This window comes from Silurus meridionalis, chromosome 14 (assembly GCF_014805685.1).
Source record: "Silurus meridionalis isolate SWU-2019-XX chromosome 14, ASM1480568v1, whole genome shotgun sequence".
Lineage (NCBI taxonomy): Eukaryota > Metazoa > Chordata > Actinopteri > Siluriformes > Siluridae > Silurus > Silurus meridionalis.
This window is the reverse complement of record NC_060897.1, coordinates 4,094,168-4,107,122: the sequence shown is the minus strand read 5'-3', so window position 1 is coordinate 4,107,122 and position 12,955 is coordinate 4,094,168. Positions and strand designations below refer to the sequence as shown.

The following is a 12,955-nucleotide window of genomic DNA, read 5'->3' as shown; positions in this document are numbered from 1 at the left end:
ACTGGGATTCCACCTCGAGTCCACAGAAGTGAAACAAATGCTGACGCTCGGCTGTGGTCCAATCAAAACCATTGTTCGATGAAAAACGCGTATCCTGACGTGACCTTTGTGTTTCAATGGTTAAAAAGGAAGTAGCAATTTAGTGGAAAGAGCAGAAAGCCCCGTGCAGCCCTCCCACAAAGACCAGGGGGAAACATTTCTTTTTTTTTTTCATTATTCCAAAGAAACGGCTAAAAAAAGAAACAGAACCTCTCAAAGTCAATGCTGGTGTCTTGTTCAAGGAGTTCTTCTTATCTAATGTACTTATCTTTGCCCACAACCACTATTTTCCTCTAAAATTGACGCCTATGGCAGTGTCGTATCGGTGAGTTTACTGCAGTTTCATTGTCATAAACTTCCTCTGTTTGAGATGAGCAGAACATTCAACATGCCTGCAAAGAGGAACTCAAAACAAACAGCTTGTGATTTTTGGAATCGAAGGGAAATGTATCACTGTGAAGTACCTTGTTGGATTTCTGGTTGAAAACATTCTCAAGAGTTGATAAGGAAACCCCTTTAAGCTGCCAGCGCATACTCGGTATTTAATACAGAAGTACAGGGACATCAGACTTTTTCAGCCGTATGTGGTTCTTCCCCAAAGTGTTCCTCAAAGGCACACAATTGTACAGAATGTCTTTGGATGTGGTAGCAGGAAATTTTCATCTCAACTTGGAGACCCAAATCTGTTCCAGCATGACAATGCTTTACATGGGTTGGAGTGGAAGATCTCTGAGCTCTGACTCTCAACCCTATAGACAACCATTTGGGATAAATTGTAACACAGCCCAGGCCTTCTCACCTGACGTACATCAGTTCCTGAGTTTACCATCACCCATGTGGCTCAATGACCACAAATCTCCACAAGCGCACTCCAGAATCTAGTGAAACATCTTCCCAAAAAGGTGGAGGTTATTATAACAGCAAGTGGACACTAAATGTGGAATGGGATGTTTAAAAAGCGCACGCCAATCTTATGGTCAGGTGTCCACAATCATTTGTCCATAAAGTGGACTCCAAGGTCATGTCCGAATCCAGTGTTGGACAGTCACAAAGTAAATATAATTTGTTACTGTAATTATATGTTGTTGTTTTTTCACATATCTGTACTTTACTGAAGTATTTCCATATGGAACACTTTTAACTTCGCTACATTTCAAAGTCAAATATTTAACTTTTTACTCAACTGCATTTTCCAAAATCAGTCGTTTATCTTTTATTTATGAGGATAAAAACCTAACAGGTCAAACACACAGCAATCCACCAATCAGGGTCGAACGCACGCTCTGTTTTAAACTCGGTGGTTTCTACTTATCACCAACATACAGTTCAGCAGAAAGCAGGGAATTTTGAGAGGAATAAATGATGGAAGAAACTCCAAACTCCTGAACTCAACACAGCACCTGTGGCCTCATTTGCGTGGCCTCATTTGGGCTCGTGATCATTTTAATAGAAAACAATCAGGGTTTGACTCATTAATATCGTTCTATTAATAGAACGTTTGCTAAGAGTAACATTCAAATATTTTGAGTTGATTATGACAAAAATGATCATTTGAACATTATAGCTATAATAAATCATAGTACTTTGTATACTTAACTAAATTTAAAGGCAAATACTTTTGTACTTTTACTCGAGTGAAAGTTTAAAGGGACACTTTTACTTTGTAGTGTATGTCTACTTTTACTCAAGTACATGGTTTGTGTACTTCATCCACCACTGTCTGGATCAGATTTGCTGAGGTGCCAATATTCTAATGAGAAAAGGTGTACAGAAAAAAGAAAAGAAAAGAACCACACAAAACCACTTTGCATGTGTTAATAGATTTGGTGGCTTCACCAAGCAACAGTAAGAAAACAATAAATCTGTTGTGAGCAATACTTAATAATAAGCAACTCCGAACCAAAAGGAGCACAGCACAATTTTCCTTTGGCTCATGAGAACAAGAATTCGCTAGACATATACTTACAACTTGGATCTCCTGGATTCAACAGAACTAACATGTATAAGAAAACGCCAGCATTTTAGAGAACCCAAGTTGCACCCTTGTGTGAGCAAGTCTGTGCTTGGATTCTCTCCTCCTTCGCCTTGTAACACGTCTTAGACCAAAATCATCTGCCAAAAGGAAAAAAATGCTGCTGAGGACACAGCGGCATGTCAGGGGCATTCCTCCGCATCCATTTCCCCTCCGTTTGCTCTTTAAAGAGAAAGAGCGAGCGGAAGGAAGGAAAGAAAAAGCGATTTCATCTGCAGCTGGGTCTCTTTTGAGGTCAAACGGTGTGAAGCAGCTTAAAGTGACTAACCACAGGGCAAACAGGGTTTTGTGTTTAAGATTCATGGCTTTGAAAAAGGTCTGCGTTTTTTCTGAATGCTGCACATTTTTGGTCGGTTAAACTGAGTGCACCGTACTGAAAAACAGACATGAAGACTACAGACTACACTCTTATACACTGTACTACACTCTTATACACTGTACTACACTCTTATACACTGTACTACACTCTTATACACTGTACTACACTCTTATACACTGTACTACCCTCTTACACTGTACTACACTCTTATACACTGTACTACACTCTTATACACTGTACTACACTCTTATACACTGTACTACACTCATACACTGTACTACACTCTTATACACTGTACTACACTCTTATACACTGTACTACACTCTTTTACACTGTACTACCCTCTTACACTGTACTACACTCTTACACTGTACTACCCTCTTATAGTCAAGTCAAGTCAAGTTTATTTCTATAGCGCTTTTCACAACAGACATTGTCTCAAAGCAGCTTTACAGAAATTAACAGTCAAGGTGAACAGTGTGCATTTATCCCTGATGAGCAGCCATGGCGACTGTGGCAAGGAAAAACTAACATGTGTACAGGAGTATAAGATTATAAGTAAATGTTCTTTCTACAGTCTTTAGTATAAAAGTAGGAGCTACTGAGCTCAACATTTGTGATCATCACAGATCTAGCATATACACTGTACTACACTCTTACACTGTACTACCCTCTTACACACTGTACTACCCTCTTATACACTGTACTACCCTCATACACTGTACTACACTATTCCATTGTACTACACTCTTGTACACTGTACTACTCATACACTGTACTACCCTCTTATACACTGCATTACCCTCTTACACTGTGTACTCCCCTCTTACACACTGTATTACCCTCTTACACACTGTACTACCCTCTTATACACTGTACTACTCTCATACACTGTACTACCCTCATACAGTGTATTACACTATTCCATTGTACTACACTCTTATACACTGTACTACTCTTATACACTGTACTACCCTCTTATACACTGCATTACCCTCTTACACTGTGTACTCCCCTCTTATACACTGTACTACACTCTTACACTGTACTACCCTCTTATGCACTGTACTATCCTCTTACACACTGTACTACCCTCTTACACACTGTACTACCCTCTTACACTGTGTACTTCCCTCTTATACACTGTACTACACTCTTACACTGTACTACCCTCTTACCCACTGTACTACACTCTTATACACTGTACTATCCTCTTACACACTGTACTACCCTCTTACACACTGTACTACACTCTTATACACTGTACTATCCTCTTACACACTGTACTACCCTCTTACACACTGTACTCCCCTCTTATACACTGTACTACACTCTTACACTGTACTACCCTCTTACACACTGTACTACACTCTTATACACTGTACTACCCTCTTACACTGTACTACCCTCTTACACTGTGTACAGTCTCATATCGTTCACAATAAAAGATCCTGAAACACTGATACTATTTTTCTCTCTTTTATTTATTTTTTAACCACGTAGCTCACATTAAAGGCTTGTTCCGAATCACGTGCGCACGTTTTTACACGTGCACTTTTTCAAGCAATTCGGAAGGAAGTGTGGTGTATTTCCTGGCGGTGGTCGCCAAAGGAACGCAACACACACGCACAGGCTGAAAGGAACAGAAAAGCGTTTGTGTGCAGCGGGTCCACCTGTAACACAAGACCGACCACATCATGCTATGAACACACACACACACACACACACACACACAGTGCTGTTCTACTTCTGTGTGGCAGGTGCAGTCCAATGTACCACCTGACTAAATTTGTGGTTGGAGGTCAAACCTCACTGGTTCTTGTCAGTCAAACACACACACACACACACACACACACACACACACACACACACACACACACACACAAAAGACAGTCCAACACACAGTGTGCATTCGCCAATTTTAGCCACTAGAATGATTAAGCCTGGGGTGATTTCCTGGAAAATTACAGGGTAGATCATTCTCAAAAGCCCACACTTCTCCTGATGATCGCCTGATCTTCCTAAAGCACTCCCCTTTTCAACGCACACACACACACACACACACACACACACACACACACCTCTTTGCCACTGTGCCAGGCCTGCCAGTGATTTCCCGGTATTGGCTGGTATGCTCTGGCAACATCGCTTCCATCTGGCAGGCCGGCTTGCAGCAATTTTTTTTTTTATTCTGAATTGATGCCGCTGTAAAATGACCCTCCTGCATCTTTCCTTTTCCACTCTGACCTTTCACACACTCCACAATGTGCAGTGTGTCTATGTGTTTCTATGTGTGCGTATGTGTTGGCCCGTGTGACATCGGGTTTCAGGCTACTTGCATGTCCATCCTCCGAAACAGCTTTCAAAGGTCAGGAGGTTGAAGGTCAGAGAGTCAGCTCTTTGGATTACAGGATCCTCCTATTGTTCTGAGATCAAACAGTGACTGAGCAACATCTAGCCATTTATTTGTGTTTTTCTGGATTTTGACATGAATTGTGGGAGGTTTTTTTTTAAGGGGCGAACGTTTTAGTGCCCTTTAAAAAGGGTCGACTTTTCTGAATTTGGAAGCTGATTGGGATGCGATCTAAATTTCGAATATCAGGGTAAAGTCATATTCTCTTAAATAAGGTTGTACATTTTCTGCATTTGTCAGGAGCCCTTATCCAGAGTAGGGTTGCAAAGTGGAAAATTAAAGGTAAATTTGTTCTTACTTTCTGGAACTGGGATCTTAATTTGGTGGAATTTTGGAAATATTCCAAGTTGGAAACTTACCAGGAATTTATAGGAATTTATGGGAATTCATATAAACTGTATTATATACAATCATAAATATAAACATTTTGTTTGGTCACAAGCTGACATGCATGCAAACTAATACAGATTTTTTTTATTACATTTTTTGACTTGATTAATAGCTAATAGTAGCTAGAAGGAATGCACAGTCCATGTAGGGGGCGTGGCCTCAGTAACCCTGCAGTATGTGTGCTGTGCACATGTGACTGATGAATGTGCAGGTAGAAAATTCAACCACATTAAAATTGTTTTAACCAAAATTATATTATTATATTATTCCATTAATTCCAATAGAAAGTTTGCAGTCCATTGATCTTATCCATACAACTTAACAACTGGTCCCAGGTGTGGCATCTTGGTGTGGCTGGAACTTGAACTCACTACCTTCAGATCCAAATTCCTGCTTCCTTTAATACAATAGGACTGACACGATATCCGAGCGCTCCACGACAGCACAATGCATCTCTCTAACAACCGACGTTCCGATTTTCTAAATTCGAAGCGAACCTTTCTGGATGTCGAGCCGTAAAATGAAAAACAAAACGAACGCCTGCTTGTGTATTTCTCCCCTTAATACCCATCATTATGCAAACATTATGCAAACGCGTCTGCACGTCTAACGTTGTATACATGCGGTACCTGGAAACCAGAACAAGAATGCATCTGATTTCTTTTGCTTTTTTTTTTTTTTAAGTTGTTTTAGCTTTAAGCAAATTGCTCACTTTCTATCTGTGTGTTCAAGCTGTACACTGATTGTAAAACATTATCCATGTCAATAGCAAGGCCTCTGACATCTCATACACACCTTCCACGTTTTACGACTAGGCTTGCTAATTTTAGCGCATGCACCCCACACACACACACACACACACACACACACCAAAACCCGTTCTACCTCAAACGCCCCGTTAACGGCCATGACAGAGCAGGAAGACAGTAAAAAAAAAAAATCAGACGAAAGGAGCTGTGTGGCTGTGTGTTGTAGCGGTAAAGGAGAGAAACGGATGTGTGTGTGTGTGTGTGTGTGTGTGTGTGTGTGTTAATAAGAGTCAATGTTTAACCAGGGTGGAGAGGAGCAATAAATGGCAGGCAGGCTCAGCAGGAAAGACAGTCATAAACCTTCCACCCGTCGCCTTCTTAATGAATGGAGCTTTCTCCTCTCAGCTTTTCAAATATAAACGATGGCTTTGTAACAAATCAAAGATTTGGAATGGAAGTTTTTTTCATTAAAAGAGAAGAGGATGTTAGAGAGTGTCCTCCTGCAACATATTATGTATAGACATCTGAGACTGTATGTGCTTTTTTTGAACATCCCATTCAACATTTGCTCATAATGACCTCCACTCTTCATGTGTTTGTGGAGATTTGAGTTCAGCATTCAGCCACTTTAGTAAAGACAGGTAGGTGAGGTGAGGAGGCCTAGAGTGCAGTCAGCGTTCACATTTATCCAACAGGTGTTTGATAGGGTTTGGAGTTCTAGAGCAGGAGATCTTCCACTCCAACCCATGTGAAGCAGATTGCGTTATGCTGGATCAGGTTTGGGTCTCCCAAAAAACAGTAGCATCATGGTCTGGGGCTGCATGAGTGCTGCTGGTGCTGAGGAGCTGCGGTTCATTGAAGAAAACATGGATTCCTGATGTACTGTGAGATTCTGAAGCAGAACATGACGTCCTCCCTTCAAAAACCGTGCAGTTCTCCAACATAATAACGACCCCAAACACACCACCAAGATGACAACTGCCTTGCTGAAGAAGCTGGAGGTGAAGGTGATGAAGTGGCCAAGTATGTCTCCAGACCTGAACCCTGTTATGCACCTGTAGGCCTCCTCAAGAGTAAGATGGAGATACGGCATGTGTGTAACGTCCAGTAGCTCCGTGATGTCATTATGGAGAAGTGGAAGAGGATCCCAGCAACAACCTGTGCAGCTCTGGTGAATTCCATGCCCAGGAGGATTAAGGCAGATACGTTGGACACTTTTGACGTTCACTTAGGATGAAAATAATGGCTGTATGTTGAGCTATTTGTAGAGGACAGTAAATCTGTACTGCTATACAAACTGCACATTGACTACCCAAGTTTCATTTCCCTTGAGAACATATAATAAAATGGTTTGTAAATAGATGATGAATCGAGCATGGGCAGAGGGACTCGTCAGATTAGACGCTCGAATCCCTGATTGCAGTGCAGGATTAGGACAAGATTATAGTAGAGAGCTTGCATGATGAGAATGATGGCAAGAACGTTATATTTGGGTTTATTTTCCAGGTTCTGATTGCTCTGTGGTTGCTTCTAGAGGACGCTCTGACAAGAATAAAGGTGGCGTGTGATCCTGAGGCCTGGCATCGGCGTTTGGTCCTGGCACGTCCGTGACTGGGATGATTCATCCGGACAGGAGATGCAGCGATGACTTCGATCCCTGTTTCACTTTTGTTTCCATCTCCCAGGAGACCAGGGTTGAGTAAAACGGGCGGAAATGCCTCTACTCTGCCAACTGTGGGCCTCTGAAGCAGATGTGAGTATGCGCACGTGTGTGTGTGTGTGTGTGTGTGTGTGTGTGTGTGTGTGTGTGTGTGTTAGATAGGTGGGCCTAACCAGACTCCACTTTTTTTCCATTATCATTTTATCACCGGCTCGGTTTCAATCCCGACGACGTTTTTCCCACTCGTTTTACAATTAAATGTTGGATCTTGTCCAGAGCTTCTGCTTCAAATGCGCAAACAGTGGACCAGAAAGTGTACGCATAATTCCTAATGCATGAACGCTATTGTTTCATTACACCAAAACAAAAAGCTTCAAAGGCTGAATCGGGCGAGTGGGACAGGAATTTGGCCGTGGCTGGAGCGATGGGTACGACATTGTAACGCCTTCGAGATTGAGAGAAAACGTCTAGGAAACAAAGTTTTTTTCGGCGTTTCCTCAAAAACATGGAAAAGCCAGAATGAGTAAAAACGAGGCCTTCCAGGACTAAAATAATACGTGAGGGTGACGAGTGGGAAAGAATGAACGAGAGAAAAAAAAAAAAGAAGTGTGAGAAGCCAAGACGTGTAGCAGGTCAGAGCTGGAACATTTTTACACCAATCCATGGCCCGAATGTTGTAAAGAAGGTCAAAAAAGCACTTTAGAAACCGTGCAGAGGTCGGTGGAAGGTCGTGAGGGTGAGTTTGACGAGCGAAGACTTTTAACATTTTAACTGTGTTTACTCGTCCTGTGAGAGCTTATTTGCGTGAAAGTGTCTGACGGGTGAGTGAATATCAATAAACCGGATCCTTAGACCAAATGGAGTCGCCTTTAAACACCTGGAAACACCTGCATGCTTTTCATTGGGGGTTTGATTTTACAATACAAATCCAGATATTGACGTTTATACGGTGAGAAATAATAGAGACGATCAGAGTACTGAACCAATTAATCATGAGGGGGTGCTAATACTAGTGACTAGGATACTGAGTGAACAAAATGAAGGCAAAACTAAAGACACACACACACACACACACACACACACACCACAATCTGAGCGCACTAGTGTGTATTTAGAGGGACATTGACGTGTGTGCTTGGCTGTGGTTAACCCTGGCAGACGCAAAAACTGTTAATAGCAGAGGATACACAACCACCCACCCACCCACACACACACACACACACACATATATCTATGGGATCTGACCACCTGTTAAGCGTGTGTAAGAGTCTGCATTGGAGGAGGTCTTTGTGTAAATACGCAAAAGGAAGTTTCCGGAGAGGGTTTTCCCAGATTTCTGTCAAACGCCACCAGCCCCCGGAGTCTCCACACACACACACACACACACACACACACACTCGAGCGAGGAAAGAATGCCCCGGAAGTCTAACTGCTCTCTATAGAGCTATAAAATGTAAATCTTGCCTGCCGTCCAGGTATAAAAATGGAACATGCGAGGAAAGAAAATCGAACGCGGAAGCTGATAGAGTCGAATAAAGTGTTGGGTACGAGATAACGAGAGCGGTTTCTCGGAGGGAGGTGGCTTTGGGTTCAATAGTCCGGCCCGGATGAGGACTATTGATTGGTGTTAGGAAGAAGCGTGCTTTTGCTGACACGGGCGAGATATCGGTAATCCATAATTCCTGCAGCTGCCGTGAATAAACCATGAGTCATGACCGAACGCTGCGGTGCCGTTCCGCGAACACAAAGCACGACTTTTTAGAATAAGAATGTTATCAAAAAACCATTGCAGCTCAAGTGGTGGGAGGGGTAGCTTAGTGGTCTTTAGCTCAGAAGGTCACGAGTTCAAGCTTCACCAAACTCTAGTTCTAAGGGCCCCTGAGTAAGGCCCTTAACCACTCTGCTGTTTAGACACATGTATGCCACGTGTCTTTGAGGCACACAATTGTATATGAGGTCGTTGGACGTGGAAGCATGAAATTTTCCCTTTAAAATCTGTATTTAATACACTAGTATTAAACTACACTTTTTCCAGCCATATGTGGTTCTTCCCTAAACTTTTACCACAAAGTTGAAGGCACACAGTTGTATAGTATCTTTGGATGTGGGAGCATGAAATTTTCCCTTTACTTGAACTCGGAGACCTAAACCTATGGCCCTTTTGCACAAAGCTAGCCCCATGAAGTTCTGCTTTACATGGTTTGGAATGGAAGATCTACTGCTATGGAGCTCTGACCCTCCACTCTATTGAACACGATAAATTTGAAGGCACTCCAGACCTCCTCACCTCACCTACATCAGTACCTGACATTACTCAGGTGGCTGAATGCTGAGCACAAATCTCAACGAACACACTCCGAAATCTAGTGGAACGATTGAAGGTTATTAGAAGAGCAAATGAGGACTTTGGTCAGGGGTTCACAAACTCTTGTCAGCACGGTGTGTAAAACACGGTCCCTTATTTTCTCTCTATATGCACAGACGTGATGTGATGACGTGTCGAAAGGAGGAGAGTTATATTTAAAGCAAAAACAAATAAAGAAAAGGTTTCAGAGCGGTGAAGAGTAAAGACGCCACAGATGTTACAATAGATTCGGACTTATCCCAAGCCGATGACATTTACACGTGGTCACCAATCCAGTACTGTTCTACAGAAAGGTGCATCTCATCCCACTGAAGTCAATAAGATCCAAACAAACGAAAGGAAGAGGAACTTTATATTAACACTTCGATGTGCATGACCAGGTTCCACGTCCCTGCTGAGTGATCCTCGTTTCGGGGGGGTGGGGGTAATTTCATTCAGCGTGAACGCGAGATTAGGAAGGAAATGAGGAGGAAGAGAATGATGAATGGATGATGTAAAGACAGGAAACAGTCTCAAGGCTCCAGGGACAGTAGCTTATTGATTAGAGGTAGGATTCCGCAAAGCACGGAGTCTGTGTGTGTGTGTGTGTGTGTGTGTGTGTGTGTGTGTGTGTGTGTTTGCCTCTGAGTGAGTCAGAGAGCAAAGACATGTTCGTGTCTGTCTCTGCAAACTCAGGCTCGGATGAAACCCTAATCGTTGCTCTGATTACACACGCGGGTGTATTATGTGGAGACTGATTTGCTTTTTCGAGATTTGCTTTAGAGTGTTTGAGAAACTTAGATCAGCACTCTGCAGCACACACACACACACACACACACACACACACACACACACAGAGGTCGTCCTTTTTGGGCCATGCTGACTTTGTGGAACTAAAATGTAAATGCAGAGTAGATCCACACAATCCGTGTGTGTGTGTGTGTGTGGGTGTGTGTGTGTGTGTGTGTGTGTGTGTGTGTGTGTGTGTGTGTGTGTGTGAAACAGACTAAAATCCATAGCTGAAATCTGACCCAGGATTTTTGCAGGTTTCACCAAGTCAAATTTAAGGCTTTTTTTTTTTAGATCTTTTAAGACCATTAAGAATGAAACTTAAGACCAATATCAACAACAACAAACTAAATATGTTGTTAGCGAGCCCTAAATTAATTTTTTTCAATAACTAAACTTGCACTTACCCAAAGCTACAAAAAAAACGGTGTACCATTTGTGGTACGACCTGAGGGAGAGATTTGCACCAGTAACAGAAAGCTGGTTGGCTGTTGCACGTTGGTCTCATTTGGGATCGTAAAACATCTACAACACCATTGAAAGGACAAAAAATATTCAAAAGTCCGATTTGGAAGTAGGCTGCCTGTATAGGCACATCGGACAGAATGAGGACAAGTGTCTCTCTGGGGACGAGTTTTTTTCAAATGAAGGACAATTCCATAACCCTGACCCCAGGACGAGAAATCAATTGTAATGATATAATAATAATAATATAGAATTATGAACGTGCGATAATGGGTACACGCCCGACGCCTGAGGAATCTAATTATCCCGCACACGCGTCTGTTTTGTTTTCCTTTGTATTTTTTACACGCCTTTTTACGTACGATGTGCCGTCACACGACCTCCCGATGCAGCAGCGTCACGTGTCATTGAAAGCCCTTCATACAGACTATAAGGGAACACCACACTGACTATCGATGTCAGATGACCACCCGTGGTGTGTGTGTGGTGTGTGTGTGTGTGTGTGTGTGTGCACGCATATGGCTAGACTAAGTAACAGCCAGGAAGTAAACACGCCCAGGTCCAAGTAAGCGTGTCTCAGTAGTCTTGCTGGAATGACATCAGACACAAAGTGATGATGATGTAATGTATAGGGCAAATAGAATCAGTCAGGCCTGTAGGCACCATTGCTTTTTCCACTACTTACACAACCTGATCTCTCTCTCACACACACACACACATACACACACACACACACTTAACAGAATATTTCAGGGCTAATCAATGACACCTGACTGACTTTTTATGTCTCATAGGACGACTCGTACGTCTCATGTGTAGCCTGCGGCGCTCGTCTCCGCCGCAAAACCTGGTTCCGGGAACTCAAGAACGTTGTTTCGTCACCGTGACGGCGTCTGCGATGGTATAACGTAAATGATATGGTGGGAGTAAAAAAACCTGCCGAAATATTCGACAAATTGAATGCTTTCAATGGTGAAATTTCCTTCACCGTCGTCCCAACACGTGAATCTGCGTTAGATGATCGCGCCACATCTGACAGAATTAAAGTCCGAGCTTGTGCTTTTGAAGGGAAAGATAATGAACTTTGATGTCCATTATTTTTCCGAGCGCGACGGGTCCTGGAGGTATTTATTCCTCTTAAGGAACGACGTGTGATACGTTTTGTTATGTTACAGCTTATGTTTGTTATGGCTTATGTAACGGCTGCTCATATCCTTACTGGCTACTGTTTTGTTTTTTATACAGAAACATGGCAGCATCAATTTACAGCCCGCTGACACCTGAGACTCTTTACACAGCTTTAGCCAGATGCGATTTTGGCCACGACTTCTGAGTCTCATCTGAGACAAATTTTGAAAATCCTAAAAGACTCCTATAATCCTCAGCTAAAATCTGTAGTCTCGTGGCTGCTCGCTGGTTTGTTCACAGACAGGTCGTTTTTTTTTTCTCTCAGATAAAACTCGTTTTAGACTCGTTCCTGCGGTGTGACTTCTCCTACGACGAGCGTCAAACCCATAACCTGATGACGTGATCAGCGCGACAACTTCAAAGCACCTCGGGGGAAAATGTCAAAACGAGTCGGGTGAACGTTAACGCAAGAAGAGAAACGTATTGAGTTACGGAGGGACTGTTTGTATGACGATTTTATAATCAATTGATGTCAGAAACTAAATTAACGCTACATTGTTTTTGTTTGCTTGTAGCTACCGCTAGTGAGACGACGCGGGTCTGAAAGCGTCTCGGATCGATCGTGTA

General features: G+C 42.6%; 1 protein-coding gene across 2 annotated transcripts in view; it reads right to left on the bottom strand.

Annotated features, from left to right (window-relative positions):
* plekhh3 (pleckstrin homology, MyTH4 and FERM domain containing H3) overlaps positions 1-12,955 on the bottom strand; it is a 43,918-nt gene that overhangs the window by 28,033 nt on the left and 2,930 nt on the right. The window lies entirely within an intron of this gene.